The sequence below is a fragment of the Battus philenor genome, unplaced genomic scaffold (assembly GCF_028537555.1).
Source record: "Battus philenor isolate CCGP_79_NKW_IND1 unplaced genomic scaffold, ilBatPhil1.0.hap1 SCAF_29, whole genome shotgun sequence".
NCBI lineage: Eukaryota > Metazoa > Arthropoda > Insecta > Lepidoptera > Papilionidae > Battus > Battus philenor.
The window spans coordinates 7,244,806-7,260,352 of record NW_027181692.1 but is presented as its reverse complement, the minus strand read 5'-3'; the positions used below and the strand labels follow the sequence as shown (position 1 = coordinate 7,260,352).

At 32.4% G+C, this 15,547-nt stretch overlaps 1 protein-coding gene across 1 annotated transcript in view; it reads right to left on the bottom strand.

Moving 5' to 3' along the window:
* Nucleotides 1–8,321, bottom strand: part of LOC137926181 (UDP-glucosyltransferase 2-like) — a 29,912-nt gene extending 21,591 nt beyond the window's left edge. Inside the window, exon 1 of the mRNA XM_068769745.1 lies at nucleotides 8,226–8,321. The gene's annotated coding sequence lies outside the window, so the exon portion shown is untranslated. The remainder of the gene's footprint in view (nucleotides 1–8,225) is intronic.
* Between the last annotated feature and the right edge of the window lie 7,226 nt (nucleotides 8,322–15,547).

Genomic DNA, 15,547 nt, shown 5'->3' with positions numbered 1-15,547 from the left:
CCATCGATTCTGACTTTCGTTAACAGGTGATATTAAAGAAAAAGAGAATTAATAGGTGTGTGTGATCTTTCATTATGTTAACCTTAGATCACACATTTTTGTGAGCAATAAATACATTTAAAACACTTTTAAGTTAAACGGTTATTTGATACCCATATTGTGGTGGTTGTGGAAAAATATGTACATAGTCCGCCATATTGAAAAGGCGTCCATCTTGAATTTTAAATTTTGACATAATCATCGTGTTTTACTAGTGTAGCCCTTTCATTTGATACCCATATTGAGGGGGTTAAGGAAAAATATGTAATCCGCCATTTTGTATCGGCGGCCATCTTAGATTTATAATGTTATTGATTTTATTATATTGTATTGTCATCTAAATTAATGTGTGTACCAAATTTCAGATCAATCTGACAACGGGAAGGTGCTTAAATTTCAATTTCTAATTTTGACCCAAACAAATTCGGTACGAGTCGAACTAAATAAAACCGTTTAAACATTAAGAGTGTTTGTCTGAGAGATAATGTATCCTTGATATTCAACAGAATCCCAGAAGACTTCATAATTATTAACACGGTGTAAGGATATCTTCGATAAAGTTACCAAATATTTGACTTGTTTTAATCGATCGAAATTCTCAGAAGGGTTTTGCTTCGAAGTGACAATACATCTGCCATTCACCTCTAATTTTGAAACTTGTAATTCTTTTTTTAATATTACCCTCGTTTTTAAAAACATCTTGTTTCAACCGTGTTTGGGTCACTTTATCGGGTAAATGACCTTCTAATATTTTAATTTTATTAATAATTCTATTTTCATACTTCTCAATTATATACTTTCCTACTGCTCTTCAAAATATCTTTCTTCACATATCTTTCATATCTTATATTACCTAGAATACAGATCATAACACGTATCACAGTTTATTTGACCAAAAGAGAACTGTCAAAATGACGCATCGCATTTTTTATCTGTTGTCCAAAAAAAAGTTAACGAACAAAATGACATATATATATTGTTAAATGTCACGTGTTTTCGAATATTTTTTACACTAATATATTTATTTAATGTTATTATTGTCTAATAATGTTTATTTGTAAAATTAAGCTTTTTATTTTCACTACGAGATACATTAAAAATGTAAATCAGATATTTATTCATTGTAATGCTTTATTGTAAATATTATTACCCTTTATTAGTACTTTCACCCTTTTCTATACTATGTTTGTCTGTAAGAGATTGCCTTGTGTGATAAGACCGCCCATTGTACTTTTTTGTATATTATTTTAAAACTTATTAAATGTATCTTAACGTGTACAATAAAGAATATTAAATAAATATTAAATATTTTTTTAGGTTATTCCATTTTAATATCATATAAATATTTAACAAAAAATCGTCGTGAAAAATTAGCAAAATAATAAATGTATATACAAGAAATTCGAAATTCAAATGTTAATGTTTTTCTTTTTCTACCGCTAAGCAGGTAAATGATTCTTTATAAATTGCCTTCGACGCAATAATTTTATTTTCAATAATAATATACTCAATGCATTAATTAGTTTTTATAGTCTGTGCATATATTATGCTACATTGAAAATAAAAAAACATGTGTTTTTGATTTTGAAGGTTACATTTTTGAGATAATCGAGTCAACATATTTATACGGTGTCCCATAAATCAACGTCAAAATAAAAATCACGTGACGCCACAGATAATGCAACATCTGAGATTATTTTTTTAATGCCACGTGGTTTTTTTAATTATGGCCAGTAGTACGTTTAAAAAGATATTAATTAGCATTAGCTTACTATATCTAATATATAAAATTCTCGTGTCACGGTGTTCGAACTTGAACTCCTCCGAAACGGCTTGACTGATTTTTACCAAATTTAATACGCGTATTCAGTAGGTCTGAGAATCGGCTACTATCTATTTTATATACCCCTAAGTGATAAAGGTTGTTCAAACATAAAACATTTTTTTTATTTTTTTAACGAAATTTTTTGTTTTTATTTTTTTATGATACAGCATACAAGAATACATACAACCATAAATTTTCACCCCTATACGATCAACCCTTATTTTTTATTTGTAAATTAAAATATTAATTTTTTTTTGCAAATAAACGTTTGCGGGATCAGCTAGTATAATGTAAAAATAATTCACTATTAACACATTCAATGCCATTGTCCCTTTAAAGTCTATCAAATACGGGATTTTGTTAAACGTACAAATGTGTCTGTACAATTTGAGTGTTTTTACTAGTTGTGATTATCTTAATATATATAAATCTCGTGTCACAATGTTTATACTCAATGGACTTCTAAACCACTTAACCGATTATAATAAAATTCGCACACCATGTGCAGTTCGATCTAACTTGAGAGATAGGATAGTTTAAATCTCAAATTATAGTCGCAATTTTAATTTATTGCTAATTATTGTCTGTTATTATTTGACAGTCACAATTATCTGTTAACTCCAAATGATTCTAACAGATGTCGATACCTTTCGACTGGGTTGAGTAAGTAATCAATAGATGGCGCTGCTATGGTAAATCTACGAACGTGTCATATAAGCTACATTTTAACAGCATAATTACCACGTGTTGTTGACGCTATAAAATTAATTAAATTTATTATGTAGTGAACGAAATACCGTATAATTCAATTATTTCCACTTTTTAAATTTTCACAGCAACGCGTGGCTGGGTCAGCTAGTATACTATATGTATTATGCGCATGTTTTGATAATTATTATATGGAAGCCATCTTTTGTTGAAAAAAAAGGAAAATCACAGCGTCGTGTATTTGGCATTAACCCTTAATTAGGCGCATGGGGTCAGGGCCGCTTGAAATTCAAAAAATAATGGCTTACAGTCTTCAGAGCGTACTAACGCTCTTTCTAGCTTCCTAACTCCCCGCGGGGTACGCAAATAAGTCACATCCAGAACATTAACTCTTGCCCACACTTCGCTGTCCTTTAGAGAGCTGACCCCATGCGCCCAGTTACGTTCCATTTTTTGGCAAAGGTAAGTTTTTACTTTTGTGATTTTTTTGTGTTTACATTAGTATATTGTATGATTTCTTTATGTATTTTTGAGTTTTTTTCTATGCTTTTTCTTTTTTTTTGAATTGAAATGCCTAACGACAAACAAATATTGCAATGGCTGAATGAAGTGCTTGATGAAGAGCAAGATGTTGCTGGTTCGGATTCGCAAGACGAAACTTTAAACGATGCTGTCATTGATAGTGCTCATAATTTAGAAAGCAAAATTAAGGAGTCTGAACATATCCAAGGCATCCCTGTATCAACGGAAGATAATTATTTTTTATCTCAGAGAAATGGCCCGAAAGTGAAATGGTGTAAAGTACCACCATCGAACGCAGTAAGGACCCGAGCCCAAAATATTATTTTACATTTACCTGCAGTATAAACATATCTGGAATCAACCCATTTGTCATACACAAAGCGAATACTGAGAAGACTTTGACTTATACAAGACGGATTTTCTCGAAGAAAATAGCTGCGGCACTTGTGGAGGATCACCAAAAACGTCGCATACAACTACGTGCTGTACCAGCGACAACAAAAAGACGGGTTCGTGAAGTTTATAATGTGAACAAGGCGGTTTATCAATCGACAGCTAAGCGCGGGCGCTGTTCATCATGTCCTAGAAAGGACGACAAAAAAGTGCCACCAAAATGTTTCAAGTGTCGTAAATTTATTTGTCAGCAACACTCAAGGATTTACTGCGTCTGATGCAGAACAGAAGATTCCGCTGATGAGGCTGAATAAACTTTATTTCTTAAGTTGATCTTGGCTATGCCAAAAAAATAAGTTTAAATAGAGGTTTACGGTTTTTGTTTTTTTTTTTTAATATTTTAATGTCATAGTAAGTATTTGTTTCTTAAAGTAAAGTATATTAAAGTACTTTATTAATTACTAAAGAAATCCATTAAGTTTTATTCCTTTTTGATATTTTTTTCTCAATATTTTTTTGGGGTCATTTAAGACCCCATGCGCCTAATTGAGTGATTTTCTTAATGCGCCTAATTAAGGGTTAAATGTGTTAAAAAGTAAATTTAACCCTTTCGTTACCAGCGCCGGAGTTAGACGGCATCCATCTTGTAATTTGTTTATGTGTAGATCACTGTTTTAAGATTTATCACAGACAAATAAATTACTAATAAATATCCTAACTTACATTTTATAATTGATATACCAGTAAAATATTTAAATATGTAACACAAATGAGAAAATTCGAATATCAGCCTACCGCCATGCAATGTTCACAGTTCGCAACGCGCTGCTATGTTCAGCAGCGTCACTTCGGCGGAAAGTACTGCGGTAAGGAAAGGGTTAAATGTATATTTGATATTTAATAGAATCAGGCGTTACCTCGCGGAAGTCCATCCTAAGTAAGAAAAGGACTAATATTTAGCCACTTCCGCACATGCAGTGGTAGTCGTGCAACAAATGCACCGCCCGCCAGCCCGCTGATAAATGCGTATGCGGCAAACAATGAATATCACACAACCGCCACCGCCAAATTACTCAACACGTGTTTCACCCCTCCACGGGGCATCTTCAGGAGTTACGTTTACATATATACATAACTCCTGTTTAGGGTGTCCTAGTTTAGGGTGGGGGCCCTAAACTCCCACTAGCTTCGGCGACTCTAAGGCGGACGATGGTTCGACGTGGTCTCGAACCATCGTGATAGCACCACGAGGGTTTCGAGGGTAGCGTATACACGCATATCCCGGGACGGGCTTTCTAAGATAGTACAGCGCGAGGGAAGACCGCGTGGCGATTCCTGATCGGGAGATACTGCAGTTCCCCCTATAGCGCAGAGGGCGATCACCGGGGTGATTTTAGTGGGTAGGAATCCCACATACCCCTGTCCTACCCCCAGAAGTGGGACATCTTGAAGATCCGGAAGATTCCCCCCTCCCCGAAACCAAAAAAAGTTCTATATCTAGCAGTGAGTGTCTTTTGTGACACAAAGCTGATGATGAATGTTGCAATTTTTTTATTTGTATTTCAAATGCGTCCAGAAATGAAACTGATGACGAGGAATCCGCTGCCATGGCCAGATATAACCTGATGCCGCCGAGATTCAGGCTGCATAGGGATGTGATATTTAGCCTCGAAGTTTTGTTCGGTTGGTTTCACGTTGTGTTCTTTAAGTGTTCAATGTTGCCAGAATATATAAATTTATTTTTAATTGTATCACCGAGTGAATATATTTTGGTTTTGTTAAAAAAAGATACTTTGAATTTGAGTCTTTATAAAGTCGCTGTTATGTATGTTAACAAGAAAAACGTGTGCATATATATCATATATCCAGTTCACGTTTAATGCATTTCAAATATTAATTTCATATAAATAGAACTAATATCATCAAATGTAATTCACCTATACACTGTTTAATAAAAACCTATCTGTTTCCTCCTTTGAACTCTGACCTGTAGAGATAATACAATGACATCATTCCTAAATAATTACAAATGATATAATAGCATATCTACCAACAGATATGACTGCGGAACTCAAATGAGATTTACTACGGGATCCATACTCTTACCATGAAGCTATGCTTTCTCTTTACCCTGATTCTCCTTTACCCTGACTCAATGATAACCTCACTTATTTTGGAATATATATATCTATATCTTATTTATAACACTTTTTGTATACCATAGACTATAAATAGATGGAAAAAATAGAAACAATTCATATGGTACAAGAGGCGGTCTTATCGCACTACCAGATAGCCTTTGGATGGAGATGAGAGACATGAAGAAAAGGGCAGTTTAGGAGGTACATACATACATAACTATATATATGTATATATATATATATATATATAGCTAGAAGAAGAGAGAAAACAGAGAAACAAATATTGTACAGTCAAGGACAATTTGTTGCGACATAATTCTTAACAAGACAATAAAACGTCTGCGCTAATAAAGTAACTTATAATTTTGATCACGCGGAATATGATCGCTAATTAATGGCATGAAAAATTTTATTATATAGTCTGTATTTGTAATGCTTTGAAAATTTTTAATCTGTTGTTTATCTTTTGTTTGATTCATTCACATATCATCTGTATATGTTATAATAACAAAAACAGTGTATTTGATAGAAAAAAATTATTTAACGGGAAGTATATATATATACATTGAATTAATTTGGAATTACTTATTCACATCCTGAAGAGAACCGGGTGATAATTCCTGGATAATCAACCAACATATATGGAAAGCGTGTGTGTGTATATATATATATATATATATATCTAATCTCCATCCAAAGGTTGTTGATCGCCTCGAGTGATAAGACCGCCTCTTGTACCATATGATCTGTTTTATTTCCAATATTTATTGTGTATAGTGTACAATAAAATGTTTATAAAAATAAATAAATAAAAATGTTTGTAAATAAAATGATTCAAACTACTACTGTAAGATGAATATATATATATATATATATATATATATATATATATATATATATACGTAATTATTCTTCTATGTATGATTGTATGTATCTGCCCTCTCTTTCATGTCTGAACTGTTTTATTTCCTTTATTTATTGTGTATAGAGTACAATAAAATGTTTATAAAAATAAATAAATAAAGATGTTTGTAAATAAAAAATATTTAAACTACTTTCTGATGTAATATATATATATATTGTATCTGTTGATGTTAATGCCGCTAGTCTGGAGGCTTTTGCAGGTTACAAAAGTGCGATATAAGTTGAAAGTTTGGACGACACGGCGATCAAAGTTCACATACGGATCCTGCCCTGGATCGCCCTCGCTGTGGGCGGGCGGCCGTCTCCAAAAACGAAGCACTTTGTAAGCTGCAAGCTGCTGGAATTGTGTCCATCGAACTCATGTTAGTCTTATATGTCATGGATAGAGTTTTATATGTTTTATATGTTACTATGTATATATTTAAACCTGTGGTGGGAATACACTGATTTTTTATTTGCGTCTTTTTAGTTTACCTTTGTTTGTTAGACATATGCATATAGCGCGAGTCATCTTCGATCTGAGTTCCAGAGGCTTTTATTTATTGTTGATGTAGTGATTTCAGAGTATACCTTCATCTTCTGATGATAAACTAGTATCTTGGAGAGCTTTGAAGGAACACCACCAGTGGCTTTCAGTCTTCAATTCTTCAAGCTGTTTGAATATATTTTATCCTTATGGATGTAGCTCTGAGCATTTATTTTAACCATTTTTAAAAACACTCCTTCTGTCACCGTTGTTTTGATATAAAAAGTGAGTTCGGTGTTGTGAGGTGTTCGCTTGCAGTGCCATGCGTGACTGAGGATGTGGTGTGATAAGTGGGTTGTGGAACCCTGATGGATGTTAGGACGTTATTATTACTCTTCTTCCTGGTGTCAGAGGAAGAAGGAGGGAAGAAGGAGGTGAAAGAGTATAACGTGATTAACTGTGAGGGGATTTGTGTGTGATTGGAGTTGATTGAACAGGTCTGGATAGTTCGAGGTCACTGATAAAGTCAATATCAAGTTGATTTCACTTCTTATCGCTAGTGATCCAGGTGAAGTAGTTTAAAAAAGATGTATAGATGTGTTATATAAATGTAAATATCTATTTGTTATAAAATACATTTGAAAAATTGCGTCCAAAAATCAATGTCAAATTTCCAAAAAAAAATCACAACACTACAGATTAATCACATCTCACCGCTAGCGATCCGGGTGAAGCAGTTTCAGAAAGATGTATAGATGTATTATATAAATGTACATCTCTATTTGCTAAAAAATACATTTGAAAAATTGCGTCCGAAAATCAATATCAAAAACTACGGAAAAAAAATCACAACACTACAGATTAATCAATTCTCACCGCTAGCGATCCAGGTGAAGCAGTTTTAGAAAGATGTATAGATGTAATAAATAAATGTACATCTCTATTTGTTAAAAAAAAAAATTGTAAAATTACGTCCAAAAATCAATGTCAAATATTACGAAAAAAAAATCACAACACTACAGATTAATCACTTCTTGCCGCTAGCGATCCGGGTGAACAGTTTCAGAAAGATGTATAAATGTATTATATAAATATATATCTCTATTTGTTATAAAAAACATTTGAAAAATTGCGTACAAAAATCAATGTCAAAAATTAAAAAAACATCACAACACTACAGATTAAATATATAAAAACATATACTTACAGATTATAAATGCACGATATCTTTTTAATTTTATCACGTAACTGGATGTCAAAAGCGAATAACTCTCACAGGCCTTCACAAGATAGTGTCACATACTATACTAGTGTAATATTGTTCGTGCAATGAAATCAGTTTGGAGGTGATACCAACATCAACGTATTAATTTACCCATTATTAAATTAAAATGTATTGATATTTAAATTGTGTACATACATATACACTTAAAACATATACAAATAAACTTTAAATAAAAACATATTGTTACGTACTGTGGGTTCTGACTCGGAATGAAACACCACTGGTTTACAAGGACTCCTTTATTCACAAATTAAATGGTCACCCTACTTCAACACAAAGTATACTTTCGCTTAGTCGAAATTACGCTTCCAAATCGCTCAAGAAATCACTGTCCAAATAACTTACCAAATAGTCACTTTGTATCACTGATCGTAGATCTTAATCTTATAACTAGAAAAACAACACTGAACTGTCGACATGGGGAAAACACTTATTTATACTACGGATAAGGTTCTAGTAAGTTCGAGATAGTACTCGGTTAGAATTTCCGAGAACCTTACGCAAATAAATAACTTCAAGGTCATGCGTGTTTACGGCACTTATTGATCCTAGGGTCCTATGTTTATTGTTTAAAAAATAACGCCTGAATCCATTAGATATAATATACCATAATCATCACGCTTTGAATGCGGATTGGAGACCGAAGTGTGTTTTTGTGGACCTCTCACTCTCGTTTCAGCTTAAAATATATTTTTTTATTCTTTCTCCTTTTTTTCCTCACAATTTATTTTTTCTCTTTCCCACCATCCTTTTCCCATTCCTTTTCAATCTCTTTTCATACGCCACCTCTGTACCCTTATCTACATTTCTGGTATCATTTCACTTTTTTTATTAATTTTGTTTTTATATATTTAAGTTTTACTTTTTTTGGGCTTTACTCTTATTGTTATATAATTCGCCAATGCCGTCAGAGTGCATGTACACTGCATCACCAACACTGTTCATAATTCCTCAGAACACGTCCGACCACGAGATGGTCAGACGAACTTGTTGTGGTCATCTTTCGACTGTGTTCCTGAGCTTGCCAATTGCACCAGGAATGGGAGACCACGAGTCACCAGCTTACTGGATTGTTACTTATCCTGTCATCATTATCATTTCAGCAATAGAACCTCCAACGGTGGACATAGGCCTTTCCGTGTATTTCTAGTAGAAAACTACCTGTATAAACATTTGCGTGTGTTACATTATTAAGAAATAAATATTGTTCATTTAATTTGCAATGACTGATAAATATTACCATTTTCATTAATAATATAATCTATTTTATAATAAAAAACATAATTTCTGATATAAAATAAATTTTAAAAATTTTCCCAATTTTTGGGTAAATTTTTGTGTGTTGGCAACACTAAATCACTGATTGGTTGTAGTCATGGTTAAGAAAAACGAGCCGTTAGTCATTCATTGCTACAATATGATTACTTTTTTATATTAACAAAGCGATTTATTTAATATCATTTCGAATAAAAATTCAATTTCATTCCCTGGAAAATTCCCCTTTTTTATTTCAATTTAATTATGTATTCAAAATGTAATTTATAATTAATTTTGTTATAGTTATTAACTTCGTGATATATTACTTTTGAAAGATATAAATAAATGTAATGTAATTCATATGTTAGCGATATTGATATATTCTCGTGCTCTCTCTTATCTTTTAAAAAACAATTTCGTTCCAAATTACTGAGTACATACAAGGCAATTTAAACCATAATATAAATACATAAACAAACATAATATAGATGTATAAACCGTAGTCTTTGATCCCTGTCTAGTAATGTTTTTATTTTTATTTGTTTTTTCATCGTTTGACGATAAATCATTATATGTTCTCAGTGAGGTAGTTATAAGGTAACAACTGTAACTGATTTTATATTTCTAAGCTTCTAAATTTGTACTTTCTTACTGCCTTTTGTCACTGTCTATCTCCAATAAAGTAAATAAATAAATATATGTAATAAAAATTTATCATTTATATTTTATAAAACGACAGTATTATAAATATATAATTATAATTGGATCGTCTGTTTGTAACATTAAAATAACCGCTTTTAACTACATGAACATACATATATATATATACACACACATAAGTAATAAGGAGTAACTTTATTTACATTCATTTTATAAAAAAATCTTAAACGAAAAAACATAAATAAAATGAATAGTTTCTTTTTGTTAAATTCTATGCAGACAAAGTCGCGGGCACAGCTAGTAAATGCTTGGTCTCGTGGTAAGATTTAGTAATTTAACATTTGGTTGTCTAAAATGTATTAAAATAATAAATAAAAAGTATTTTTTTCTCATTTTTGATAAATTATGACATCATCAAAATCGTCGTACAGGATCACTGTAAGGCGTATGTTTCCCTCAAATATATCTATCGAGATATATACCATATGCGACGCATGGCAACAGGTTTTTTTTTTTGCCACCACTATTGGGTACTTCAGGAACAGGGATTGTATTTTTCTTTATTAAGTTATTCATTTTCCTGTTTTTATTTACATTCTCTTCTATCATACATCACATGGTGTGTCTATTTGTTCTTTTATACCACATTTTTTATATTTCTCTTCTATTCTATACATCCATCCAATAACTGCAGTTAGGTTTATTTATTTACATATTTAATGGAATCAGGCGTTATTTTGCGGAAGTCCATCCTAAGTAAGAAAAGGACCAATATTTAGCCACTTCCGCATATGAAGTGGTAGCCGTGCAACAAAGTGCGCATGCGGCAAATAATGCGAATCACACAACTGCCACCGTTAAATCACACAACTCGTGTTTCACCCCTCCACGGGGCATCCTCAGGAGTTATGTTACACCGATTAGTGCCAAACACAGACTCTGTGCGCATGCGCATTTATTAGTGGGCTGGCGGGCGGTGCATTTTGTTGCACGACTACCACTGCATGTGCGGAAGTGGCTAAATATTGGTCCTTTTCGTACTTATTTATTTATAATACATCAATGATTTTATTTTCACTTACTTATTTCTTTTTATTGTTACTTTTATTACCTTTCTGCAGCATCTGTGGAAGGATTCACTTTCTTACTTTTCTGTCATGGAGCAATCAGCTGTCAATCCTTTTGGCAGGCAGGTTGACAATCGCAGTGATGAAGATCACCTCTTGAAACTTGTTTGTGAACAGTGCCAATAAAATATCTGAACATGAAGTACGTGGACCCTCTTCCTCCGCACTCACACGAGGAGGAACCCTTTAGTCGAAATCAATGCTTTTTCGAAACCTTATTAAAGTCCACTACGGCTAAGATACCGTTATACAAAATTCTTGGGCGTTCGAATTTTGAATTCAATTACGACGCCATTACTGATGTGTTCGCTGCCGTTGCGCTACTACTACTACTACTCCGCTAGCTCAGTGACCCAATGTGGGTCTTGGCCTCCGAAGCGAGAGACTTCCACTTTCCTCTATCTTGCGCCATCGTCTGCCATTGGCTGACATTCAATTCGCGCAAGTCTGCCTCAACGCGATCGATCCAGCGATACCTGGGTCTACCCACTGGTCTTCGACCCCTCGGTTTTTCCAGGTACGCTACGCCGTTGCGCTAGTCTTGTAAATTGTAAATACACCTTCTTCACCTTCAGTTTCCCCGACGAATAGCCATCACCGCCACGTAAGCATCTTGGAGTTTTTAGACAGACTTGTCATCAGCTGTATTGCCTATCTAAATATCTCCGCCATTAAATTCAACATTGCGCATGACGTGTGATTATATTTCCTCCCTCAATACTTTAAGGGGGATTCATCACTATGTGGGGGGGAGGTGTAGTGTTCATTTAAGCTTCGTATAACTGGCCACTGCAGCCAAAACGCTTTTTTAAAAAAGATTATTGTGCGTTCGAATCTATTTGGAAAGAGGATTTGAATTTGTCGTATAATGATTAGTAGCGTGTAGTAATAAGAAGCATGAAAGTTTTACATCTTATTGCTTTTATTAATAAAGTTTCTAATTGATAAAACAGGATATATGTCGATTCATATGGTTGTGAATATAAAAGGTGGTGCATAAGTAATGTCATAATTTGAACATGCCTTAATTTTTACAAACGGCAACACAAAATCTATTGCTTATTGTCAACTAATTCTCTATATATTTAAATCATAACTGTCAAAGTGCATTGACATTTGGCGCCATTTTGTAAAAATTATGATGCGTTCACATTATGATATCACTTATGCGCCACATATTGTTAGTTTAATTATTACTAATTTTGATATCGTTGTTATATCAAGATGTTTAACAAATTATTTATATATTTACGTTAAAAATGTCGAAATAGAGTAACATTTGGCGACATTTTGTAAAAGTAAAGATACGTTTATATAATGATATTACTTTCGCGCCACCTATAATAAACAATACGTCAAATAATATTCAAATGGAGTCTTATTTACATGCAATGCTTGTACAAGGACAGTATATTGTTACGTTTTAATGTGTCATATGTAGTATTGGCTTCGGTTATTTTAATGTACATTGAAATGTGTTTTAGTGCGATTTTAAATTATACTAAACATGTATCTAATTTAGTACATCTGGTATGAACTCATTTATAATAGTCGTCGCTAAAATAACACAGACTACTAGTTAATATAAATAAAATGTAAAGTAACCAGTGCGAGATATGTTGAAATGACGAAATCAATATTGAACCTGTTTACCGCAAAAGTACTCGTGTTTTTAACTGCTTCGATTATTGTCGATCTTTCATTTACATGTGTTATTATTGGGAAAATATTTCATTTAACATTTTTATTTTCACTTTCTCTATCTCATCTTTCTAAATTTCCCTTTCTTCCTTATTCTTTCACATTTTCTATACACCTATCCCCCGATTTACACGGTACTTGTTTTACACGTTTTCGCTTTTACACGGTTTTCCAAATAAGTTTGTTTTTTGTTTTAATAACCGATTTTATTACTATCTCTCATAATGTAAATATTTCTGCTTCAAACATCGAATCGGCACAAATAACTTCGAGTGATGAAAGTGATTTCGAACCTTCGATTCCGAAAAAAAGTAATTTCTGATAAAGGATAATAAAACACCTTTGGTTTTATTTTTTGTTCTTCTGTTTAATGTATTGTAATTAAATAAAAAAATTAAATATTTTAACTTGCATTTTATTTTTATTTCTGTGTACACCTAAAAATTTTATTTTCATAAAATCACAACTGTTAAATAGCAAAATTATACATTTTATGTAGGTTTTTCTATTTACACGTTTTTCTCAGGAACGTATCTACCGTGTAAATCGGGGAATATGTGTAATTTTAGCATTTATTAACATTACATTCATTCATCGCCTCCCATCCGCTACGTTTTAAATTGTTATTATTCCCATTTTTTATTTGTGTTATTAAAATACCTGTATTGCCAGAATATAAATGAAAAAATTATATATGTTTTTGTATTTTTTATTGTTTATGAAAACTTCTTTCAATACAGACTCCTAGTCTCCTTGTGTTTTTTAATGCATTTTATTTTGTATGTTTATTTATATAATAATATTATTGCAATTGTCTAGTATTGACGCGTTTCCTTGTTGTATAAAGTACTCGAGTATCATGTATATTGCGATAATGATTATCTATTAAAGTTTTGCAAGATGTGTAAAGTGCAGACAAACATTGCACTTGTAATATACGTAAAAAACACTTATCACGCTAAACCTATATGGAATGATTTGTTACGGTATATTATTAAACGGTTTTATTTAGTTCGACCCGTACGGAATTTATTTGGATCAAAATTAGAAATTGAAATTTAAGCACCTTCCCATTGTCAGATTGATCTGAAATTTGGTACGCACATTTAATTTAGATGACGATACAATATAAAAAAATCAATAACATTATAAATCTAAGATGGCCGCCGATACAAAATGGCGGATTACATATTTTTCCTTAACCCCCTCAATATGGATATCAAATGAAAGGGCTGCACTAGTAAAACACGATGATTATGTCAAAATTTAAAATTCAAGATGGACGCCGTTCCAATATGGCGGACTAGATACATATTTTTCCACAACCACCACAACATGGGTATCAAAAAACCGTTTAACTTAAAAGTTTTTAAATGTATTTTATATTATTATAATTTCAACAATTGGACATATATTGCTTGTCAAAGGACTCTCCCATAAATTCCTAACCTTTATCAAACGTATGCCCATTTTATAAATTTAGTCAATCCCACTAGTGGACGAACGTCTCACATTGCCTGTCCCTGGTATTCTCTCCACTTTAAGACTAAAGCGACTATTTATTTTCCGAGCTATTTTGACTGCCAAATGCCACTACAACCTAATTTCAGGCTATGCGGTTCCATTACGTAGAGAAATGTCTAGAATAGCCCTCTCATAGTTCGTTAAGAAGCATTCTAGTTTCTTTCTTATATATCATTTTAAAGCCCAACCGAAAACTTAATTGAGACCACGTAAATGGAATTAATTTATGTATTTAACACTAATCATACCAACACTTATTAAGTACTTATTCCTACCATAATAGGTCAAATGACCCGACTTTGTCTCCTGCTTGAATGTATGAAATAAATTTTTAGGAAGAAAATTAAAAATAAATTTAATAAGTGTAATAGCTGTAGATTGATTAGTAACAAAAAGTCGTGATATCAAAATTTGCAAACTCAATAAGATGAACCCAAATGGGTCATTTTGACCCATAACGGTATATTTAGTGTTAAATCTTTCAAAAGCCGACTCCATAGTTTGTTAAGAAGCATTCTAGTTTCTTTCTTACCCGTGATCATTTTAAAGCCCATTCGAAATTGAGATTACGTAAATTAAATTAATTAATTTATGTATATAAATCTTTCAAAAGCCGTCTCCATAGTTTGTTAAGAAACATTCTAGTTTCTTTCTTACCCGTGATCATTTTAGAGCCCAATTGAAAACCTAATTGAGATTATGTTAATTAAATTTATTAATTTATATATTTAAATCTTTCAAAAGCCGACTCCATAGTTTGTTAAGAAACATACTAGTTTCTTTCTTATGTATCATTTTAAAGCCCATCCGAAAACTTAATTGAGATCACGTAAATGGAATTAATTTATGTATTTAAATCTTTCGAAAGCCGACTCCATAGTTTGTTAGCGTATAAACTAGATAATTATACATTCCAATATCCGATGTCGGCGCAAACAATTGATTGTAATTAGATACCGATTTGATATAGCTATG